We start from the raw sequence: 24693 nt of genomic DNA, 5'->3' as shown, positions 1-24693 counted from the left end.
CTTACCAACATGAACTCTGCTAACTATCCAGAAATAGACTACTACTACCACCGACTCTGCTACTAATCCAGCATAAAACCTACCAACCAACTCTGCTAACCTATCCAGCATTAGAAACCTACCAACACGAACTCTGCCTACTGCAAATTCCAGAATAAACCTAAAGCCATAATCCTAACTATCGCTTGAACTCTGCTACTCACTCCATAACCAAGAAACCTCGTAACCAACCACGAACTCTGCTAAACTATCCAGACATAACCATAGAACCTACACAACACGAGACGTCTGCATACTATCCATAATAGAAACCTACCAACAGAACTCTGCTACTTATCCAGAATAAAGAATAAACCTACCAACCATATCTCGCTAACTATCTAGCAATGAAAACCTACCGCACGACTCTGCTACTATCCAGCAAATAGAAACAAAGCCTACAACTAAGAACTCTGCTACTATCCAGAAATAGATACCAACACGAACTCTGCTACTATCCAGAAATAGAAACCTACCAACACGAACTCTGCTACTATCCAGAAATAGAAACCTACCAACATGAACTCCGCTACTATCCAGAAATAGAAACCTACAACCACGAACTCTGCTACTATCCAGAAAGAGAAACTTACAACCCGACGACTGCTACTATCCAGAAATAGAAACCTACAACCACGAACTCTGCTACTATCCAGCAATAGAAACCTACCAACACGAACTCTGCTACTATCCAGAAATAGAAACCTACAACCACGAACTCTGCTACTATCCAGAAATAGAAACCTACAACCACGAACTCTGCTACTATCCAGAAATAGAAACCTACCAACACGAACTCTGCTACTATCCAGAAATAGAAACCTACCAACATGAACTCGGCTACTATCCAGAAATAGAAACCTTACAACACGAACTCTGCTACTATCCAGAAATAGAAACCTACCAACACGAACTCTGCTACTATCCAGAAATAGAAACCTACCACCACGAACTCTGCTACTATCCAGAAATAGAAACCTACAACCACGAACTCTGCTACTATCCAGAAATAGAAACCTACCAACACGAACTCTGCTACTATCCAGAAATAGAAACCTACAACCACGAACTCTGCTACTATCCAGAAATAGAAACCTACCAACACGAACTCTGCTACTATCCAGAAATAGAAACCTACCAACACGAACTCTGCTACTATCCAGAAATAGAAACCTACCAACACGAACTCTGCTACTATCCAGAAATAGAAACCTACCAACACGAACTCTGCTACTATCCAGAAATAGAAACCTACCAACACAAACTCTGCTACTATCCAGAAATAGAAACCTACCAACACAAACTCTGCTACTATCCAGAAATAGAAACCTACCAACACGAACTCCGCTACTATCCAGATATAGAAACCTACCAACACAAACTCTGCTACTATCCAGAAATAGAAACCTACCAACACGAACTCCGCTACTACCCAGAAATAGAAACCTACCAACACGAACTCTGCTACTATCCAGAAATAGAAACCTACCAACACAAACTCCGCTACTATCCAGCAATAGAAACCTACCAACACGAACTCTGCTACTATCCAGAAATAGAAACCTACCAACACGAACTCTCCTACTACCCAGAAATAGAAACCTACCAACACGAACTCTGCTACTATCCAGAAATAGAAACCTACCACACAAACTCTGCTACTATCCAGAAATAGACCTACCAACACGAACTCTGCTACTATCCAGAAATAGAAACCTACCAACACGAACTCTGCTACTATCCAGAAATAGAAACCTACCAACACAAACTCTGCTACTATCCAGAAATAGAAACCTACCAACACGAACTCTGCTACTATCCAGAAATAGAAACCTACCAACACGAACTCTGCTACTATCCAGAAATAGAAACCTACTACCACGAACTCTGCTACTATCCAGAAATAGAAACCTACCAACACGAACTCTGCTACTATCCAGAAATAGAAACCTACCAACACGAACTCTGCTACTATCCAGAAATAGAAACCTACCAACACGAACTCTGCTACTATCCAGAAATAGAAACCTACTACCACGAACTCTGGTACTATCCAGAAATAGAAACCTACCAACACGAACTCTGCTACTATCCAGAAATAGAAACCTACCAACACGAACTCTGCTACTATCCAGAAATAGAAACCTACCAACACGAACTCTGCTACTATCCAGAAATAGAAACCTACCAACATGAACTCTGCTACTATCCAGAAATAGAAACCTACCAACACGAACTCTGCTACTATCCAGCAATAGAAACCTACCAACACGAACTCTGCTACTATCCAGAAATAGAAACCTACCAACACAAACTCTGCTACTATCCAGAAATAGAAACCTACAACCACGAACTCTGCTACTACCCATAAATAGAAACCTACCAACACAAACTCTGCTACCATCCAGAAATAGAAACCTACCAACACGAACTCTGCTACTATCCAGAAATAGAAACCTACAACCACGAACTCTGCTACTATCCAGAAATAGAAACCTACCAACATAAACTCTGTTACTATCCAGAAATAGAAACCTACCAACACAAACTCTGCTACTATCCAGCAATAGAAACATACCAACACGAACTCTGCTACTATCCAGAAATAGAAACCTACCAACACAAACTCTGCCACCATCCAGAAATAGAAACCTACAACCACGAACTCTGCTACTATCCAGAAATAGAAACCTACCAACACGAACTCTGCTACTATCCAGAAATAGAAACCTACCAACACGAACTCTGCTACTATCCAGAAATAGAAACCTACAACCACGAACTCTGCTACTATCCAGAAATAGAAACCTACAACCACGAACTCTGCTACTATCCAGAAATAGAAACCTACAACCACGAACTCTGCTACTATCCAGAAATAGAAACCTACCAACACGAACTCTATCTAAATGAGATAAATCTCTGGCAGAAGTAGACATTCACACCAGAAAACTATTGTAGTACAGGGAGTACAAATGACCTAAAACAAGTTGCACCGATTTTAATCACATAATTATTATATGAGGCCTTACGAATAATACCTAACTTTCGTGCGGTTTTTGCGACATTTCTCAAATGTTAGACGTAAGTCAAACGTTACCCCTAGAATAAATTTATTCGTTAGTAAGAACAGTCTTTAACAATTACAGTGTCAAATTTGAGAAATATATAGAAATTCCTCAAGTATTTTCAGATCCGCTTCAGACATTATCAAGGCAGGAATAATACGCCAAAAAATATTGATCTACATATCTTAAAACAGTCTTTTTTTCGTTTAGGATAAAAACGTCCTTATATCTTTTTAATAAACATTTAAATGTCAGCTTTATTCCGTCCCAACCTTTCTAATGGAATAAAACAACTATATATAACCGCTGACTTTTAGAGTTAACATTCAGGAATGTTGTTTCAGTTCTTTCTAACGGGATAAAATAGTTATAAATAAATTACAATACACTAAGGAAAATTATATAGAGGCCAAAAATGTTAAGAAGTGTCAGAGTAATTTAGCGTAAAATTAACGAATGTCAAGGTCATTCTCGGTGTAAAAAAGGAAAAAAAAGGAAAAAAATGCGTCAAAGTTTCTTCGGAGCATTCGAGTTTTCTGTACAACGTTTAATGCTGTATAAAATCATCAGCTATGACCGGTGGCGCTTCAGTTGCTCACCAGATAGGGTAGAGTGAGGGTGCGTCCGATGCCTCCAGAAAGTGCTGCCAGATGCACGCACGATATTTGGTTAACTTTAACCTTAAGTAAAATAAAAACTACTGAGGTTAGAGGGTTACCATTTTGTTATGTTGGAGAGTGGATGATCAAGATACTAATTTGCAACTCTCTAGGCTCAGCTGTTTTTTTTTTTTTTTTTTTTTTTTTAAGATCTGAGGGCGGACAGAATGGAGTGAGGACGTACGGACAGACAAACTAAAAGTGAGATGACGAGGTCCCTCTCAAGACGTCGCTGAATGAACGACGTTTGGAGTCGAACGAAATATGTCGTTGTCGTCGTCGTCGGGAATCGCATGCAGCATCTTTTGTTGCGACACGACTGAGGCAAATATGGTCGTTTCGGTATTTTGATGAAGCGCTCCAATTCAGGGAAGAGGAAGTTTTCATCGTAAGGCTCACAAGTGAAACTTCTCTGAAAAGGGTTTGCTTTACTGCAGGATGATGAAGTGAGCCCCCTCCCCCCCTGGCCGGTCAAGGAAAAGAGTGGGGGAGGGGGATATAAATTGAGGAAAAGTAAGGAAGACGAAAACAGTTAAAACATGAAGACTACTATAGGGTAAAGAAGAAACGGCATAAAAACGGCGACAAATAACTAGATGGGAGGCGAAAATGAAGAAACAGCATAAAAACGGCGACAAATAACTAGATGGGGAGGCGAAAATGAAAAGCAAAATTAAAGGAAGACAGAAAAGAAAAAAAAAATAATATAAAAGTGAGACAGCGGAAAGCCTTAGTCAGCAACAGACAATCATTTCCTCAAAAGTGGCGTATACGAGTAGAATCCTGCTATAGTAGATTCACATCACCGGTGCATCCGATGTCTAGGCCAGTCCCTTACGACGCTCCTGATTGGCTGTTGATAAGCCAATCACAGGGCTGGAAACCCTCAGCCTCTCTCGAGAGTTCACATAAGCAGGATGTACGTTCCACCTCTCCTGAGGGATATGTCTTTCAAAAGCGTCCCTCGAGAGTGACTGAGAGTTTCCAGCCCTGTGACTGGGTTATCAACAGCAAATCAGGAGCGTCGTATGGGACTGGCCTAGACATCAAACGCACGGCTGACGTGAATCTACTATAGTATTCATAATTCCAACACGAGAGAGAGAGAGAGAGAGAGAGAGAGGGAGAACTTTGTAGAATCTACAAACTCCAAACACTCAGAAGCAACGGTCGCTGGACCCTGAGAAAGCGCTTGCATTTTTGTGAAGCGTCCGGAACGGGAAAGCAATTTCCATTAGCGCTTAATTACTCAAGGCTGAGTTTTCCGTGTCCCAGGAATCGCAGAAACAGATCGCAAAGGTGGAATGGCAGAGTCAAATAAACAGACATTAGATTACGAAAGCATTTTCTGTTTTCCCGTGCTGCTGCTATGCTGCTTCTGTACTCACTACCGTACTTGGTGGGCTTAGAGACACATCACTGGAATTACTGTGTGCTATGGTTGTTTTTCAAAGAAAATAATAAAGGTGTGTTGACCTGGGCACACAGTTTTGGTATGAAAAATATCTTTAAGAGCGTGTACAAAATCTGATTAAATAATGTCTTAAATTGAAGTCTGACAACCTACAGGTTCTAAGCCATATTAATATATGCTCTCTCTCTCTCTCTCTCTCTCTCTCTCTCTCTCTCTCTCTCAACACATCTGTACAGAAATAGTTTCTCTGCTCCGTGGGGGCATTTTGAAAGGTTACGACATGATTTTTCTTTGTTTTCTATTTACGATTTATCAATTACATTCTATTGTAATATTTAAAATTTTCTATTGTATTTTAATCTAATTATGCCGGTCATCTGTTCTCGAAATAACATATTATTAAAACACACACAGGATAAAATATGAGTAATATTGTGAATGTTTGCAAAAGAATGGGTAAGAATTCGGGTTTTCTGAGACAGGAAATATCACCTAAAATGTAAGATTTAACGCCAACAAAACAAAGTTCTACCATTTCCATTTTGCAGTGTTTACAAAGAAAGACATTTATTCTCTTAAATGACAGATGTCAATCCCCAGTTTTGTATGACAATGTCATTTCTGTGAGAATAGGAAGAAACTGTAGCTAGTTTTTCTTGTTTTCAAACAGAAATATAGTCTCCAATATGGGCTTTACTATAACCGAATAGCTGATAGTTTCCAAAGGAATAAAATAATACACGTACAAAACGTTTCCACAGTCCCCGAGTAAAGGTCATGAATATTTTCACTTTGATTTGCTGACTCCTTTCCGTCGGCTGAATTAACGATAAACAAACGTTAACGGAACAACTCAAAACAATCCATTTTTATATACATTTCTGGTGAGCCAACTCCATCTGTTACGGGCACGTAAAATTTCTAGACAAACTATAAACGCCAACGTGGGCGATCGAGTGTTTCCTACTTCGTGACTTTAAATGCAGGGGATACGGGACAATGCGTTTTCTATGAAAAGGGCAGAGAGAGAGAGAGAGAGAGAGAGAGAAGGCGGCGCCTAGGACTATATACTGACACTGTTTTGCTCTTAGTCTAAGACGACCTATCTAAAAAAATATTTGTCGCCACTATGAGTTACAACATTAGCGCTACATTTACCATTATTAAATCTAGTATTGTTATATTCCGTGGGTACATAAACGATTGATCGTTGATAATATAGAATATATTTAAATGAAATAACAGATAAAACGATTCGATTAAACTCTCTATCGGAATGCAAAACCATAAAGCGTCGAAGAGGGAACCATCTTTAATATTAAACATAAAAATTGCTCCTACCCTTCCTCCTTCCTCGGAATTCTCTAAAATGTCAGATCTCTTCTTCGGGTATTGGGCGCGAGAGTTATTGAGACTAAATGTGCATTATCTCAATAAAATTACTTAACAAAACAACAGGAATTTTTGAGAGGCGTAAATGTACGTTTGGAAATGTTATGGGTGCATTGTACAGCATTAACTTTGATAGCATACATAGGCTACTAAAGTTTAATTATTTGGTCAACTCTATCTTACAGCAGCAGCTTATCGAATTACTTGTTTACATGTATACTTAAATGTTACGGTCATCTGCATTTTGCTATAATTCTCTTTCCCGCACTTGCTTTTTGTCTTTCTGCATAAAAGCTTTCTATTTTGTTCTGGAAGCCTCACTGCTTGTGAAAGTGGAACACTAGGAATAACAGTAATAAAAATATTAATAGTAATAAATTCATACGATATTTCGGGACAGGAAAAAAATCCTCTGAGAAAAAATAAAAAAGCTGGATTCTGTTATCGCGAAACATTATTGGAACGGACCGACTCCAGCCGCCGAGCGGACCGGAAAGGGGTAATAGGAATCATAGGAATCACAGGAATCACCCGCCAGCTACTCAGCCAAGAGCGTTCGATTCCGACTGGGAAAAATTTCGCTCTGAGTCTCATACTTTCTCAGAATTAATGGGGAAATCCTATTACGGGAGCCATTTTTTCCTTTTTCGAAGCGCTAAATACAATATCGAAAATGCGAACCGAGGAGCACGTCTCTCTCTCCCCGGGATTAAAAATTGCCCGAAACAAAATGAAATCGTTCGAACCTAAATGGGAATATCAAATATTCAAAGGCTCCTGGAAATCCTTTTCTCTCGCCAGATGGAGAAATACTGTAAATGGAATCTATACGCTGGTGTCCCCAGAGAGTTCACTATTTCAGTATTATTATTATTATCATTATTATTATTATCATTATTATTATTGTTATTTTTGTAGAGTTTTTTTTATTTGTTGGTTGAGGGTTCGTGCGAAATTACAAACTTACCTGCACAATCGTAACTGTAATAGTGTACTATGTAATTCTGAGCATTTGTATCTTTTTATTTTGACATATATTTAAACCTGCGCACATGCATGAACTGTATACATATACACATTTATTCAATCATTCATACATATCCACATACATACGTATACATGAATCCCAAAATGAATGTAATAAATGTGAAAAACCTATTATCCATTTCAGGGACCGCGAGTCATCGTTCTTCTCAAATATCTTTCAAACCGAAATGGTTCTTCGATGCAGTGTACAAACACCTCCAGCTAATTTTTGGTAATATAATGCATTTTCAAATGGTGTTCGTTAAGGTGTTTACTCTTAACTTTTGAAGGCAAAGTCGCATGAGTCAGCAGGACTAATCTACGCAATCAAACGTTCGCTATCCCCCCCTCCCTCCTATTTCTCCCCCACCCCCCTCAATACCTGTCTGTAATTCACAATATGCAATAAAATACCATTTTCCATGATATTTTTCAATAGCAGTAGAAAACGGGATTCATAATGAAAAGGATAGCGAGGTTTGATGTAACGGCTTTAATAATGGTTCATTTTTCACAACGTTTTCTGTCAATAGTATCCTTGGTGTGCTTAGCTCAACAAGGTAGACGTAGGAAAGTGCAGTGAGACGGTCCAGAGCCTCGAGGGTGGGTCAGAGAATAACATCCACAAACCTGTAGATGCCGTAATTATCAACATCGAGAGTGATAACGAGGATGTTCTGTTCCTTGATAGTGACGAACATTGTGAATAAAGATCCTATGATATACTCAATTGTTTGCATTCCTTTTCAACCTATAATGATACTTAAGAAAGAGAGAGAGAAAGAGAGATTTCATAATCATATTACCGCTCTATATAGTAATTAATTATATACAAAGTTGTAGGTTAAAACTGTGTGATTTAATTTTGGTTACCTTATCTTTACTTACCAGCTCGTAGTCAACACGTCGATACGAGGAGTACAGATTTAAGAGACCGGGATAGTAGGTACATTATACTGGGTGAATAGGGTGACGGTTGTACGCTCTTTAACCTACTGTCATTCATATAACTTAAGAAAATATAATAACAATAATCAAATCAACACAGAATCTACAAAAACCAACATATTTATAACATCCAAAAGCCTCAGTGGCTTGATCGGTATGGTCTTGTCTTGCCACCTCGGTGGCCACGAGTTCGATTCTCGGCTATTCCATTTAGGCGTGAGAGATGTGTATTTCTGGTGATAGAAGTTCACTTTCGACGAGGTTCGGAAGTCACGTAAAGCCGTTGGTCCCGTTGTTGAATAACCACTGGTTCCATGGAACGTAAAACCATACAAACAAACAAAATTACTCAGTATAATATAAATACAGGAAAGTTGGGGGCGTAGACAGGGAGGCCATGGAAGTAGGTTGAGGGAGGGATGAGGAGAGGGAGGGAGGTAGGAGGGAAGGGATGGGGATAAAGAAAGTTCGAATGCATAGGTTGGCGATGGTTGGCCACACCAACTAAGTCAAGAGTAAACGCCTTAACTAACACCATTTGAAAACGTATCATATTACCAAAAATTAGCGGGAGGTGTCTTGAAAACTGCGCCGAAATAACATTCCGATCAAATACTCAGTTTGAAAGTTAAGAAAAACAATGACTCGCCGTCCGTGAAATGGATAGTAATCGTAAATCATCGATAGCCTAATGCATATGCGTGAGAGAGAGAGAGAGAGAGAGAGAGAGAGAGAGAGAGGAATAATTTGTTGTCTAAATCTCAAGAAACATCTCTTGGTCTAATGATTCAGACCCAACGTAAATGAAAGTGTGAAAAACTACACAGAATATACCGATGAATTTACACATCTCCTTAGCAATAGAATAGAGGGGGAAATGGAGAGAGGAAAATTGGTGGGGGGGGGGGGGGGAGTCCATTGTCAATCCTCATCGCCTTGTTCTAATGGAAAACGGTCCACTTTGCTAATTACCTTTCTCTGTTCTCTTACCTTTGTCCCAAGTTACCCACCGAGATGTCTTTTTACAATATAACAAAAGACCCCCATTCCTTCGGTGTTTCAGTCTTACCTTTGTGTCAGAACACACTTGATGCATATCCAGCACACCAGGTATACACACACCCAAACCCACATACGCACACACAAGCACAACCGCGCACGCAAACGGTCCCGTACAAATATACATTTGTTTATATTTACATATACATGCACTTACCCACAAACACTTTATATATATATATATATATATATATATATATAGTATATATATATATATATATATATATATATATATATATATATATATATATATATATATATATATATATGGGTGTGTGTACCCGCTTTTTCGCTTGACAGAACTGTCTGGACATATACGCATTCATACACACATACATATACATATATAACGTGTGTGCAATTAATCAAGAATTCTTATTATTCCTTATGCAATGAAGCCTCCTTCCTAAAACCCCTTCAGCAGATAGGTAATTACCTTTAGAAAAAACATTCAAACGCAGAAACACAAAAGACTCCCTTCGATAACTGAATTCACGAAATCGTGAAAGACAAACTGAACGGAAGCTTCTTTCTTACCTTACTAACACTTGCTCTCCTCTTATTCCCCGAGGCAATTTCGCTCCACAAAAATTGACCTTCTTTCAGGCTTCGGTAGAAACTTGATCGAAACTTGTTTTAAATTTTTGTTCTCTTCCTAAGAGAACTTTATTGCTTCGCTTCGTTTTTAAGCGTGACCAAGTTTTAATAAGTCTGGGAAGTATACGTGAAGAAGTAAAAGTATTTCTGATTTCCCTCCCGTTCATTACAATAATATATATTTTTTTGTTTTGATTATTGTTCTCTTTGAATTTTCTGCTCTTTGCTGTTCTTATTTCTATATAAGTTGTTAGTGCTAGAAGAAATATTCATTTACTTCCCTGACATATGGTTGAGCAATTAAATATTAAATTCCGACTTTAAAATCTAAAGTTAAAAATCTTTGGATGTTACGCTGCTGTTAGCATTCTGATCCTCACAAAAATATTTTTCCTTATTTCCGGCATTTTTCATGATTTCTATTGAAAACTTGCTCCTTTCTAAATCTTGGCGGATTCAGAAACAATTCGTCCCTGATTGGACGAACTGGTTGTATCCCATTTTTTTTATAAGTTTTGAGTTTTCCAGCCAGTTTCTCAGTTTTTGATATCTGTAGCATATACAAATTTCAGCTGTCCGCGTTGTCACACATTGTTTAGAAAAAACATTCAAACGCAGAAACACAAAAGACTCCCTTCGATAACTGAATTCACGAAATCGTGAAAGACAAACTGAACGGAAGCTTCTTTCTTACCTTACTAACACTTGCTCTCCTCTTATTCCCCGAGGCAATTTCGCTCCACAAAAATTGACCTTCTTTCAGGCTTCGGTAGAAACTTGATCGAAACTTGTTTTAAATTTTTGTTCTCTTCCTAAGAGAACTTTATTGCTTCGCTTCGTTTTTAAGCGTGACCAAGTTTTAATAAGTCTGGGAAGTATACGTGAAGAAGTAAAAGTATTTCTGATTTCCCTCCCGTTCATTACAATAATATATATTTTTTTGTTTTGATTATTGTTCTCTTTGAATTTTCTGCTCTTTGCTGTTCTTATTTCTATATAAGTTGTTAGTGCTAGAAGAAATATTCATTTACTTCCCTGACATATGGTTGAGCAATTAAATATTAAATTCCGACTTTAAAATCTAAAGTTAAAAATCTTTGGATGTTACGCTGCTGTTAGCATTCTGATCCTCACAAAAATATTTTTCCTTATTTCCGGCATTTTTCATGATTTCTATTGAAAACTTGCTCCTTTCTAAATCTTGGCGGATTCAGAAACAATTCGTCCCTGATTGGACGAACTGGTTGTATCCCATTTTTTTTATAAGTTTTGAGTTTTCCAGCCAGTTTCTCAGTTTTTGATATCTGTAGCATATACAAATTTCAGCTGTCCGCGTTGTCACACATTTTTCAACCAAAAAAGATGAGTTAATTAGTAGATCTGAATAATATAAAAATTAATTTTCTCAGAATGAGGAAAAATATGGCCACCATCAGATCGTCAAACAAAGTGACGAATCAGCCAACTCTCACGTTCTTTTTACCCACTGGATAAGGAATAATAATAATAATAATAATAATAATAATAATAATAATAATAATAATAATAATAATAATAATAATAATAATAATAATAATAATAATAATAATAATAAAGAATTCATTAGGCCCAAGGAAGTGCTCTCGACACTGATGGCACTGTGAAATCACCAAAAGTTACCACGATTTAACTTAACGTTGGGCTCTGATCGTCCAATATTCATATCCAATGAGAATGAATGTGTGATTGCTCCAATAGCCTTTTATTCTGCAATATATATGTCTTCAGTGAATAGTAGATACATAAATACTATGAAGGAGAGGTACAGTTGGCAAACACCACATTTTAAGGCGACTTTTAACCTTGCATATTGTAAGGAAATCAAATGAAGTAGATTCTCTTAAGATAAAACCTCTTAACAATACTTAAATTAACTTTACACTTCCAACTGATAAAATTACTGAGTCAAGTTTTATAATAAGAGTAAAAATCAGTTTCTTATTCAAGCCTGCAATATGACAAATACTTAAATTGCATATAATTTTAAGGCAATTACTTCAAGATACTATGTAAACAATTTCATAAACAACAATCCGTCAACCCGATATAAAAATTACATTATCTCCAACAAGCATAATTTCTAAAAACCCTTTTGGAAAGCAAGCAATTCCGACTCAACGACCCTAATCTCCGACGAAAACTGGCGGGTAGGGTCTCAAGTCCCCAAATTTTAAGCCGGACGCTGTACCACCAATCCTAGCTCAATTCCATGATTGTTCGGGATCACGTCAAAGGGACCCTGGTTTTGATGGTTCCTGGAAAAAGTGTCCGAGGGGGGTGGACCCCACACGCAAACACACAAGAAAACAATTATACTTAGGACACGTTTTAGTCCTGCACTGCTATTATTGGAACAAAAGCAACCAGATATTAAAAGTAAATATTCTGAACATGTTTAATAATATGCTTATATGCATCCAGAACCACACATAGTACTGGTAATCTTCTTAGACACGAAGATAAGTTAATTCGATCGTATTCCACATAGGAAAATCAAAAAGTGTTTTTCTTAGAAAATGCCAAACATTTTCGTGCTCCAATGGCCCTCTTCTTGGAGCGTTTATTAAGGAAATAAACGCTCCAAGAAGATTTCCATTGGAGGACGAAACTGTTAGACATTTTCTAAAAAACACTTTTTCATTTTCATATGTGGAATACAATCGAATAAACACACAAGCATATAATTATATATATATATATATATATATATAATATATATATATAAATATACGATATATATGTACATATATATATATATATATTATATATATATATATATATATATATATATATATTTATATATACATTATATATAATATATATATATATATATCTATAATTAATATAGGTAAATATTATATATATATATATATATATATATATATATATATATATATATAGATATATAATTATAATATATATATATATATATATATATATATAATAATGAGAGAGAGAGAGAGAGAGAGAGAGAGAGAGAGAGAGAGAGAGAGAGAGAGAGAGAGAACAAATACAGAAAAAATCCCCACCATTCACACGCGTTATTGAAATGGCAGATACACGAATGCATCTATAGTTCTTCATCCTTTTCATTCAGGAAAAACCCATTTCACTCTTTTGTATGTGTAAAGAAAGGGAAAAAGGACGCGTATGAAAAAAAAAAAATAAAAAGATTGATTACGAACCTGATCTGGTTTGTGTCATTTTTTGTCCTGTATATATACGACTTATTTATATGAATGCGTGTGTGTGTGTGTGTGTGTAAATATACATATACAGTTATCTATCACAAACTCTCCCCTTTCACTACTGTTCAGGTCCTTGTTTCTCAAAATCTATTTTTCAGGCTGTCTATCACTCCCTTTCTAGATCTTCCCAACGGCCTTCCTCCTAACTTTACGAATTTCACACTTTCTACAAGTTATCTTCTTCCATTTTTTTCACATGACTAAACCACCTCAAAGGATTCTGGTCCTTCTTTCGTCTACGGTAAGCCTTTTGCTGCTTTTACGACGTATCTTTTCATTTTTCACCTCTTCTTCTGCTTACCCCCTTTATATACTTTAAAAACCACTTGAAGAGCCTTGAGAAATTGTGTGTGTGTGTATATATATATATATTTAATACTTCTAGGGCACAATTTTTCACGGATACAACATTCATTGAATAGAATGGCTTTCTCACTGTTAACCAGCTTTTTTGAAATTGCTTCATATTTTCTAATTATTTTCTTTACTTCATTGTTCAGGTTACTAATGGACACATAATGGGGTTCTTCCATTTACTCCAGTATTTTTACACGCGACAGCTGTTTCGTCAACCTATACGTATTGACGTTTTCAAGCGTACTGATACAAATATGAGCCTACATGCGTTTTGTGACGTCATGAGGACGGAAAGGTAGTACAATTGCCAGATACCTAGTTTTAAGTATTTACAAAAGACTATAGTGAAACATAAAATAAGACAAATAAATAAATATGTTAACAACAGAAATTAAATACTTAAAACTAGGTATCTGGCAATTGTACTACCTTTCCGTCCTCATGACGTCACAAAACGCATGTAGGCTCATATTTGTATGTTACGGGCTGCTCTGTGAGCAAGAAGAGCCCGTGGATGGCAACAAGGCCAGCTTAATCTTAAACAACAACATATTTGTATCAGTACGCTTGAAAACGTCAATACGTATAGGTTGACGAAACAGCTGTCGCGTGTAAAAATACTGGAGTAAATGGAAAAACCCCATTATGTGTCCATTAGTAACCTGAACAATGAAGTAAAGAAAATAATTAGAAAATATGAAGCAATTTCAAAAAAGCTGGTTAACAGTGAGAAAGCCATTCTATTCAATGAATATATATATATATATATATATATATATATATATATATATGATATATATATATATATATATATATATATATATATATCTATATATAGTATATATATATATAACATGAATGAAAACAGAAGGTAATAAATGTGTTCTCATAAACAATATAGTGACAAGTCTTCACTCCACAATACACCCTCGGTTCCAAAGTGTGGACGTTACTGTAGTATGATCCTTTGTCTATATTATGAAACAAGTAAAAATGCGCCGAGTTTTCTGTGCAGCAAATAATGCTGAGTGGAATGCTCAGTCCCAGCACATGAAACACTTAAACGCTGTCCATGAAACTTTCAGCCTCGGACCGGTGGTGGCCTGTGTTGTTGGCACCTATAGCGACACCAGGCTAAATATAACCTTAAATAAGATAAAAACTACTGAAGCTAGACGGCTGCAATCTGGTATGTTTAATGATTGGAGGGTGGACGATCAACATACCAATCTTCAGTCATCTAGACTCACTAGTTTTTAAGATCTGAGGGCGTACTGAAAAAGAGCGGACGGACAGAAATAACCATCTCAATCGTTTTCTTTTACAGAAAATAATTTCTAATCCGAGAGAAATTCAGATCATGCATTTTTAAACGAGACTGGATTGCTTAAAGGGTAAAACAAGAGACGAATAAGCAATATACTTTCACTGTTCGTGATGAAGTCTGATTATCAGACTGAAGTGTGATGCACTCCATAATTATTCAAGATGTATTCACTAAAATGACAATTAATGATGGCGGGACTACTGGTCTCGAAATGGCATCAATTATAACAAAATTCTAAAGCAAAAATTCTGATAATTAGCTTCCTAATGATAACATTACATTTTCCATTGCATTACCAAGGTTAGTGATGATATATATATATATATATTATATATATATATATATATATATATATATATATATATATATATATATATATATATATATATATACACACATATATATGTTTCTGGACTGAAATGAATTGACAATTCTATTGGTGACTGAGTGATTCATTTCCGAAGTTAAAAATGAGAAATTCACTCAATTCACTTCCTTAGCAATTTTACAATTTAACGAAGGAAGGAGGTCTAGAACTTCATGAGGATATACAGTTTTATGTACTCGTGTATCAAGTCATGTCGATACACATACGATGGGGCATAGAAAATTACATTTACCATTTATACAATTCAAATGATTATTTTTTAAATAAATACCCACTAAATTTTTCTTCCTGAAGTAAAATGACTTAACCTTATATAATTTTCCAAAGATGTAATATTTTCAAAGAGCGAGAAAGAGAGAGAGAGAGAGGTTACAAAAAAAAAAAAAAAAAAAAAAATGCCCGGACTAGGTAGCCAATCAGAATCTTTGAATTGAAACGCTTCAAATCACGGGATCTATTCAATCCATAGAGTCGACAGTCCTACTTTAAGATGAGGGATTCGGGACCTTATTTGAGGTCCGTCCTGCCTGTTAAAGGCTTTCGATTCTAGCAACACCAAGGAGAGACCGAAAGGGCCTCTTCTTTTTTTCTCTCTCTCCTTTTGTGCTGCCAAATTGATTTTGGTTCAGCAGTAGAGAAGACCTGGAATATTTTCGATCTTTTGACCTTTACATGTTTACTCCAAAAATAATATCTTCATATTTCTATATCTTCATATTTCTAGGAGACTACATCGACTGGTCTTTACACGAGTAAGTGTCACACTCGTATATATATTATTCTAATGGCCATTTTACTTCTAAATAGGAAAAGACTGCAAATATAATCACAACACCTCAATTTCATATTTAAGTTTTACCACTCAAAACATTTACCAGCAAACACTTACAAAATAAATATATATATATATATATATATATATATATATATATATATAATATATATATATATATATATATATATATATATATATATATATATATATATATATATATGAAAGAATGTTATCACATCAAGCATTAAGCTACAAATGTCCTTTAATATCCAGTTCGCTCTACTGGGAAATTATAAATTTTCATATGTATTTGCTGAAGGGGAATTTTTTAGATGATAAAAAGTTCGTCATCTCCTGGGATCGAACCAAGTAAGACAAGAACTCATCACTGCAGTGGCGTGCCTTAAACCACACGGCCATCAAGGGAAGCATAGGTTGATGCCAACTTCCACCTGCAAATCACTATGGAACTCAGGTATTTATAATTAGAATCGATATCAATCCACCTCTACCATATTATAAATGAATTTCATCACATCACAGTGATTCATATACAATTCGCTCTACCTCCGAAATAATCTATTTTCACATATATGTTGACCAAAGGGGAATTTCTTTTACTTGATAATGAGTTCGTCGTCTCGTGGGATCGAACCACAGAAGACAAGAACTCAGGACTGCAGTGACGTCCCTTAAGAGATTTGTAGGCGGGAGTCAGTATCAACAGATACCTCCCTTGATGGCCGTGTGGTTTAATGCAAGTCACTGCAGTTCTGAATTCTTGTCCTTCCTTGGTTCGATCCCACGAGACGACGAACTTAAATATCAACTAAAAAAACTCCCCTTCCGTTAACATACATGGAAATACATAATTTTCGAGGTAGAGCGAATTGGATATTAAAGGACATTTGGACCTTAAGGCTTGCATATGATTCACGGTGGTATGATGAAATTCATATATATATATTTTAGGGCTGTTGCCTTGTATAATAAGGCGCCCTATGAGGTAATGTTAGACTTGCGATAATCTTACGCTAAGTCGGTTGGTATTGCACTTCCATATTCAATGGAGTGTCTTGGGGTTTGTAGATCACTTACGAAGTCGGTATTATCTTCTTTGGTTATGAAGACGATGTGTTAAACTCATGATGATTCGGCAATGATGTGAGGATCTAGTAGAAACCACGAAGTACAAAAATACTTATATTCTCTGAATTTACATGGTGAAGATCAAGTAGGATTGTACAAGTCTTCTAATGACGATAGCTTGATCGCTTCTGCCAATGATGATGGCTAATTCTATTCTCTCTACATGATAAAGCTTAGGTAAAGAGGTACAGGTCTTCTAATGACGATAGCTAACTCTATTCTGCCTGTTCTACATCTCGGTTACAAGTCATAAAGGAGCAGACAGTAGCTCGAACATACGAACATACAATCAGATGACATAGTTACTAATCACGTAGGCCGCTTGAGCTATAGGTCACGGTGTTTGTCTCAAGCAGGAAGCTTGGACTAAAGTTTATAAACAATTGAATGACTACAGGTGATGGCATGTCAACTTAGCCTACATACTTTATGGTATACGTCATCTTAGTGTCTCTGGTCTGATCACATTCCTGCAAGCAATCTGGTTGACCTCTTTAGTTTTAGTCTTTTATATATATGGACTAACATTCCATATTTTTATTATGTAATCATTACATAAAAGCTCGGTCAGCTACCAAAACCAACCACTGAATATTACTCAAACTTGACTTGCATTTGACTTATAGGAGTGTGATACAGACACTATGTGAATATATATAGATAATAGAAAATACTTATAAGTAAAAAAAAAATTCATGGTGTACACAAATACAGATTCAAGTAATAAAATATTAGACATAATATGCATATAATATTCGTAAATAATAGTGATCACGTGATATATACTGATACAGTTTTTCACTTCATCTCATTAAGATACATATGCTACAGAAAATACTAATATATTCTGATAACATGATAAAAATCATATTTTAACTGATAAAAATTTCATATATGAATTGATAAAATTATTAATGTTTATGCTGATTGATTCGTTGATTTTTATGCTAACTGTTATATGTCTACAGTTATTGGTAAGATAAAAGGTAACAGATTGATTATAGGCTACCTGATTTATTTATACATATGTATATGGATTCATATAACTATGATTAATATATGTGCACTTTAAATAGATTCCTATTGCGTACACGCAAAGATATATTTCGATTCTGTTATTTATGATCATTTATATATAGGATACATGATACTTTATATATATAGGATACATGACCGAGGTTATACTACTACACATTTAACTAGCGTTCGAACAACTTTTCGTCCATTACACAGTTCCAGACAACCACCTATAGCCAAATGAAAGGGCCAATTCCATATGGTTAAAACAAGGGGAAAATTGCCTGGTGGGGTCCAACGTTCTATTTCGGCCTCATACTTGTTCTCTGCATCCTAAGCCACACGATTACATTCGCGATGAATAAAATCACCCCCAGCACGAGTCCTTTGCCAGCAAATTAAAGTTGAATATCCTTCGGGTCGTAATTGTCGGAAGTATGTCCCTTTTGTAGTCGATTTCCGACAGCCGCCGGAGCGTTCCTCATTAAAACGAGATTAACGACGGGATACGGTGTCGGTCGAAGAAGTCCAAGAAATTCCTTTCACATTGTAGGCGGTTGTTACTTGACTGTAGTCGTCCGCTGCAACGAACGATTTTTTGAAGTTGCGATGTGAAACTCTCGTACTGCAGGATACTGTAACCAGATTCCATTTATCAGCCTGCAAGTGAAATTATACTTGTCACGAGGGCAAAGTAAATTCAGACGACATCCAAATACAGGGGGGGAGGAAGCCATTAAGACCAGACTTAACCCACATGAATTCGCTGATTTTTTATGGAATTCAAAAGAGTCAGCTGTACAAACTTTTTTATCCATGGCATTAACAATGAGTGAACCTATCCAGGTCTCTGATGACTGTAAAAATATCCATAATTATAAAAAATAAACAGATATCAATACGAATCCCAAAGAAAATTCGATATTACTGGTAGTAAGTTACTAGACCAAGAAGTGTGAAACGGAGCTGTTTTTAAGATTGCCAGGCAACATAAGAGTCAAAGAGAATATTAATCATGATTCTGTATTTCTCTATGCTAACTGAAATTAAGTTGTGATAAAATCTGATCCTATGTGCCCCTAACAAAAGTTTCATATTCAATTTTCTCGCGAGCATCCTCTGAGGTTAATTTTTAAACTTTATTAATAGGCAGGCGATGCAACGAAAGAATCACTATGTAACTAATTTCTATATAAACTTTAAGTTTTTTCAAGAAAATGTGACATTTTCCCATGAATGTGATTTACTTGAATTGTGATAGACTAATGTTGCAAGTAAATTTTTCATATCCATGACTTGATACTTCTAATTGTCTATGAGGTTCAGAAAAAAAATCAATTCATTTTGATGTTATAGAAATTCTATTTACTTATTTTGTTTATTAATTTTAAAATGATTGCAACTCCTTAACTAAAGTTGCATTGCAATGCGGATAAGAATAGATTATGGCTATGTATCTCATCGTGACCTATGAACCACATGTGAAGTTCATGAGCTAAGCATTCCTTTCTCCAGTCAATCTGCTTCGCAAACAGTTTATTGAGGTTATAAAGAACAATGATGAGCCGGCAGACGCGACAGGCATCTTATAGACTGATGACGTCATCACCAGCTTAAGAGTTACGTTACTTGCTGTAATAGATAAGACTTTAGTATTTTCAAATGATATTTTTTGTTTTAATTCTCCACCCACATGAGAAGAATGTCTGAAAAAAACAGTACCAAAATTGAACAATATAATATTAGTTTCATGTTGGAAATCTGCATGATTGTAAATAAATGTAATTGTGTTAAATTAGATATTCCTTATTCAAACTAATGAAAAAGGTTTCCATACAAATTCTATATATATTATTAGCCCTGTATAAGATTCATATAGGATTATTCGCATAGATATACATTTTCACTTCTAGACTTCCTGACTTTAAAATCTATTTTATTTTATTTTATTTTATTTATTTATTATTATTATTTTTTTTTCCATTGACTACGAATATAAATCACCGGGACAGACAATATGTCAGTAGGTTTTGATATGTGTTTGAACTTTTAGCTTATTTGTCATTACTAAAGCGGTTAAGTTAGAGTTCAAATCTTACGCATATATATTTGGATATTTAATTAACCTATGGTACGTTTTGCTTATTGATTTTATCGTGATTCCTTTTTTATTATAATTTGTAACCCTTCCGATCTTACGGAGTGTATTATATTGACTCCACTTGTATCCATATTTATTTTATTTTTTTATATTTATTTATTTATATATTTTTTTATATATATTTTGATAAATTAATGGTTGGCTTGAATAGTGGAAAAGTGTTCTAGCGGCGTACCGTATAAGGCGTACTTGCGGCATCAATTCTATAGATACAAGATATAAATGATAAAGGTATTTAAAACCGCGAGAACCGCTATAATCCAGTTCGGATCCAATATCTTCCTATTTAATTATCCGTTATTCTACCAAACCGATTGACTCTGGGTGATAAAATATATTATTGGTTTTCTTAATGGAAAGGAATTCACACAACATGTTAAGGAGTTTATTATTGATTTACACCACCCGAGTCACAGATTATTATGTGTTGAATTCCATGTTTACTGATTTAGCACTCATAAATATTCCTAAAGCACTCAATTGCGGTGTTTGTTTTTAGTGCTATTAATTCTATATAACGTGTCAAGGAACTATTAACACTAAGAAGTGTTTATTCCCTCTGTCAGACTCGTAATTCTGTTAATAATTCTACTTATATTCTTTTCAAGGATTGATTTGGCACAGGATAGGCCCCTAAACTGACAGGTATCTTAGTGTATCCCTTGTTTTCATGACACGTGTTACAATTAGTTATGTGCTTTTTATATCTGTAAGCATCGTAGGCCAGTAAAACAGTGATTTGGTGTTCTGTGACATAATAGAGAACCCTGGATGACGGAATGCAACCAGTTTATGACGATTGGTATGAAAGAGATTATTACTACTACCTGGTCGTTAGTCATCTGCTGTGTTCTTCGGGTTTTCCTCGTCACGGACCTACATATAATATTACATTTGATTACATTATTCTGATACACATACTTTAAATATACTTTTGCTTTAGGGTTTCTGCTCGAAGTGTTTATTGTTTTTTTGCTTAGCCGCTGACCCTGTTTCCGTTCGAAGTGTTTATTGTTTTTGCTTAGCTGCTGACCCTGTTTCCGTTCGAAGTGTTTATTGTTTTGGTTATTGCTGCTGACACTTGCTTTGTTCAGTTTGTAACAGTTCTGCGCTCCAACCCAGATATTCAATGCTCACGATCTCTTCAGTTAAGGAATTTTCTTGTTTAGATATGGTTTTAACAATAGGCACGGATGTTTCTATATCTTTTTGTCTAATTAATGGTTCTTTGCAGTATGGTGTGGGATTGCGGGATAATGCGTCAGCTATGATAATTGCTTTCCCAGGTAGATATCTTATCTTGGCTCCAAAGACCTGAATGATCATTTGTCACCTGAGTTTCCTTTGGACTATGATTAAAGCCTTTGAAAAACTCGGTAAGTGACTTATGCTCAGTGAGGACTTTAACAGGATAGCCGTAGATTATGAACTTGAAATGTACTAGTGAGTTAACAATACCTAGCCCTTCCTTGCCTATTACTGCATATTTACTTTCAGAGGGCTTTAGTTTACGTGAATAAAAAGCTATAGGGGAGAACTGTTTATCATATTACTGAAGTAATACCCCTCTTACCCCTTGGTCTAAGGCGTCTATTGCAATAAAAAAAATTCCTTATTTAAATCAGGGATTTTTAAGTTAGGTGAGCTGCATTATTCCGCTTTTAAGATATCGAACGCCTGTTGATGCTTTCAGACCATAATAAATCTACGCTCTTCGTAAGATCTGTTAAAGGAGCTGTCATGATTGAAGAGTTACATATTCACATACGATTGTAATACCCACTACAGCGCAAAAGTGCTGTATCCCCCTTTTACGTTAATAGGTACCGGAAGTTATGAATAGCCGACACCTTACCATGGACTACTTTAAGACCTTGACTAGACACATAAAACCTAGATAAACATGTTCGGTTTTATTTTTTTTAAACTCACATTTAGATATTTTACTCTGAGATTATTTGTCTTTGTCTCTGTAGCACTAACTCTAGTTTATGTGAATGTACTTCTAAGGTATTTAGAAAAGATTATAAGACCAACCATATAAGCATGTAGGGTATCCCCTAAAAGTCTCCAAACACTATATTGTAATTGGGGCGCAACGTAAGCCGGAGGCATACGTAAAAATTGATAATGTCCCCCCCCCCCTGAGGGTGCTGAAAACGGTGTATGAGGTACAATCACTTAGGTAATGGTATCTGGTAAAAGCTTTTAAGGAAGTCCAAGCTGGTGAAAAATAATTTATTCTGGCGTTTGAGGGAAAAATTATATGGGATATTTGATTTCCTAATGACTCCTATTACTATCATTTTTCAACTTCGTTATTTATCTCTATTTTGAGATTTCATTGAGAGTCTATGCGAAGGTACGTATATAGCTTTATGTTTGTCCTTAGACCGTATTTTGTCTTCAATGACATCCGTTTTTCTCCCAGAGATCACTCGCTAGTGGAGAAACTTCCTGGTATTCAGATAAAAGATAAAAAAAATTTCTGCTGAATCACCTCTGCTTGAATGACTTTACTGATATTACTTTAGATAGATTATCAGAGAGATTCATCTACAACTGGTTGGGCGGGATTAAAAATTAGCAACAATAAAAAATGCGATATTTATAACTTCCGTATCCACGATATGTATACGTTTGTGGATCACTAGGTTTAACTTGTTGCTGCGAGTCAACCGTGTATAGGGCTTGGTTCGCGGAAATTGTTATATTTCAGAGTGTCGGGAAGGATTAAAATTTCATTTCCCAGCAAAGTCTTTTTACACGCACTAAGACATTCGAGGGTGCATGCTTCTCGAGATTTTGCGTGCAAACTGCGACTGCGGTTGTGGGAGAATTCTGTTGGGTCATTTGAACAATGTTACGATTTATGAGACAAATGTATAGTTCCTCTATATAAGTTATTATTTGATTAACTGTCTCTTTTTTGTTCAAACGGATTTTAATATGTTTGAAGGTTTATAGGATTTTCCTTTGATAAACACGCCTTATTTTGCAGGATGTAAGATAATATTTTGTATACCCCTAGATGGATATTACAATTACACTAGATACAGATCAATGTTTTTTATAACTATAGAGGTATCTGTAAGCGCTCGCTTATCCGGACTTCTCATTAGGGAAGTTCGAACAACGGACGGTGAGTCCGTAAATACAGGATATTACGTGTACTAAAGGAATAAAACAAGATATTCTAATTTTTACGGCGCGTACAGTTGGGCTTAATCCACCACTACTTATAATAACTTATGTATTAAAAAAAAACGATAACCTGCTCTGATTACTTGATACGGTCGTGTGATTCATAGGAAAAATCCTTTTTAATTCAAAAAGATATTGGCATGTATGATCCAACATCGCTTTTCCCCACTCTGCTAGAGTCGCTCATGTGGTATGGGCTTTGCTTGCTACACTCGGCAGATCTGACTGACCTTGACCGCTTGACTAGATGACACAGTACCCGAGTTTGCTTTGTTTGATTCTGATATTTAGGGCTACTGTTTACCATCGGCAACGTATTGTATGTTTTTAGCATTCTGTTGTTGGTTACGTGTAAAGCAACGAACGTATGAATGACGAACTATTAGGAGTTGAGCGATTACTATTAAGACAAGTTATCTCTACTGCATTCAATATTAGCTGTTTGTACTTGCTGTTGTTTACTTCATTCTTTGCTAAAATTTGAAATAGTGAGGAATCCTGGTCAGCGCATTTAGCCTAATGAAAGTTTTTTATAGACATGTTATTCCTTGCAATCCAGCCGTATTTTTTAAAGTTAAGTTGAGTCATTGAGGTTAGATTTTTTTATATAACTCCAAAAACTCAAGGCTAAAACTGCGATCGGGACTTTGCAAAGGAGCATTTATTGTCATGACCCAAAATAGTGTTACCTCTAATTTATCTAGATTTGTACGGGTGTTCCACTTGTTTTTGTGTGTTTTCTAATCACTACGGTGCCTAACGACCCTATCCATGCATCTGTATAAATACAGACGTCCACTGCGTAAACGCATATTCACTTTTTAAT

Source organism: Macrobrachium nipponense, chromosome 1 (assembly GCF_015104395.2).
Source record: "Macrobrachium nipponense isolate FS-2020 chromosome 1, ASM1510439v2, whole genome shotgun sequence".
Classification (NCBI taxonomy): Eukaryota; Metazoa; Arthropoda; class Malacostraca; order Decapoda; family Palaemonidae; genus Macrobrachium; species Macrobrachium nipponense.
Note: the sequence above shows the minus strand (reverse complement) of the source record.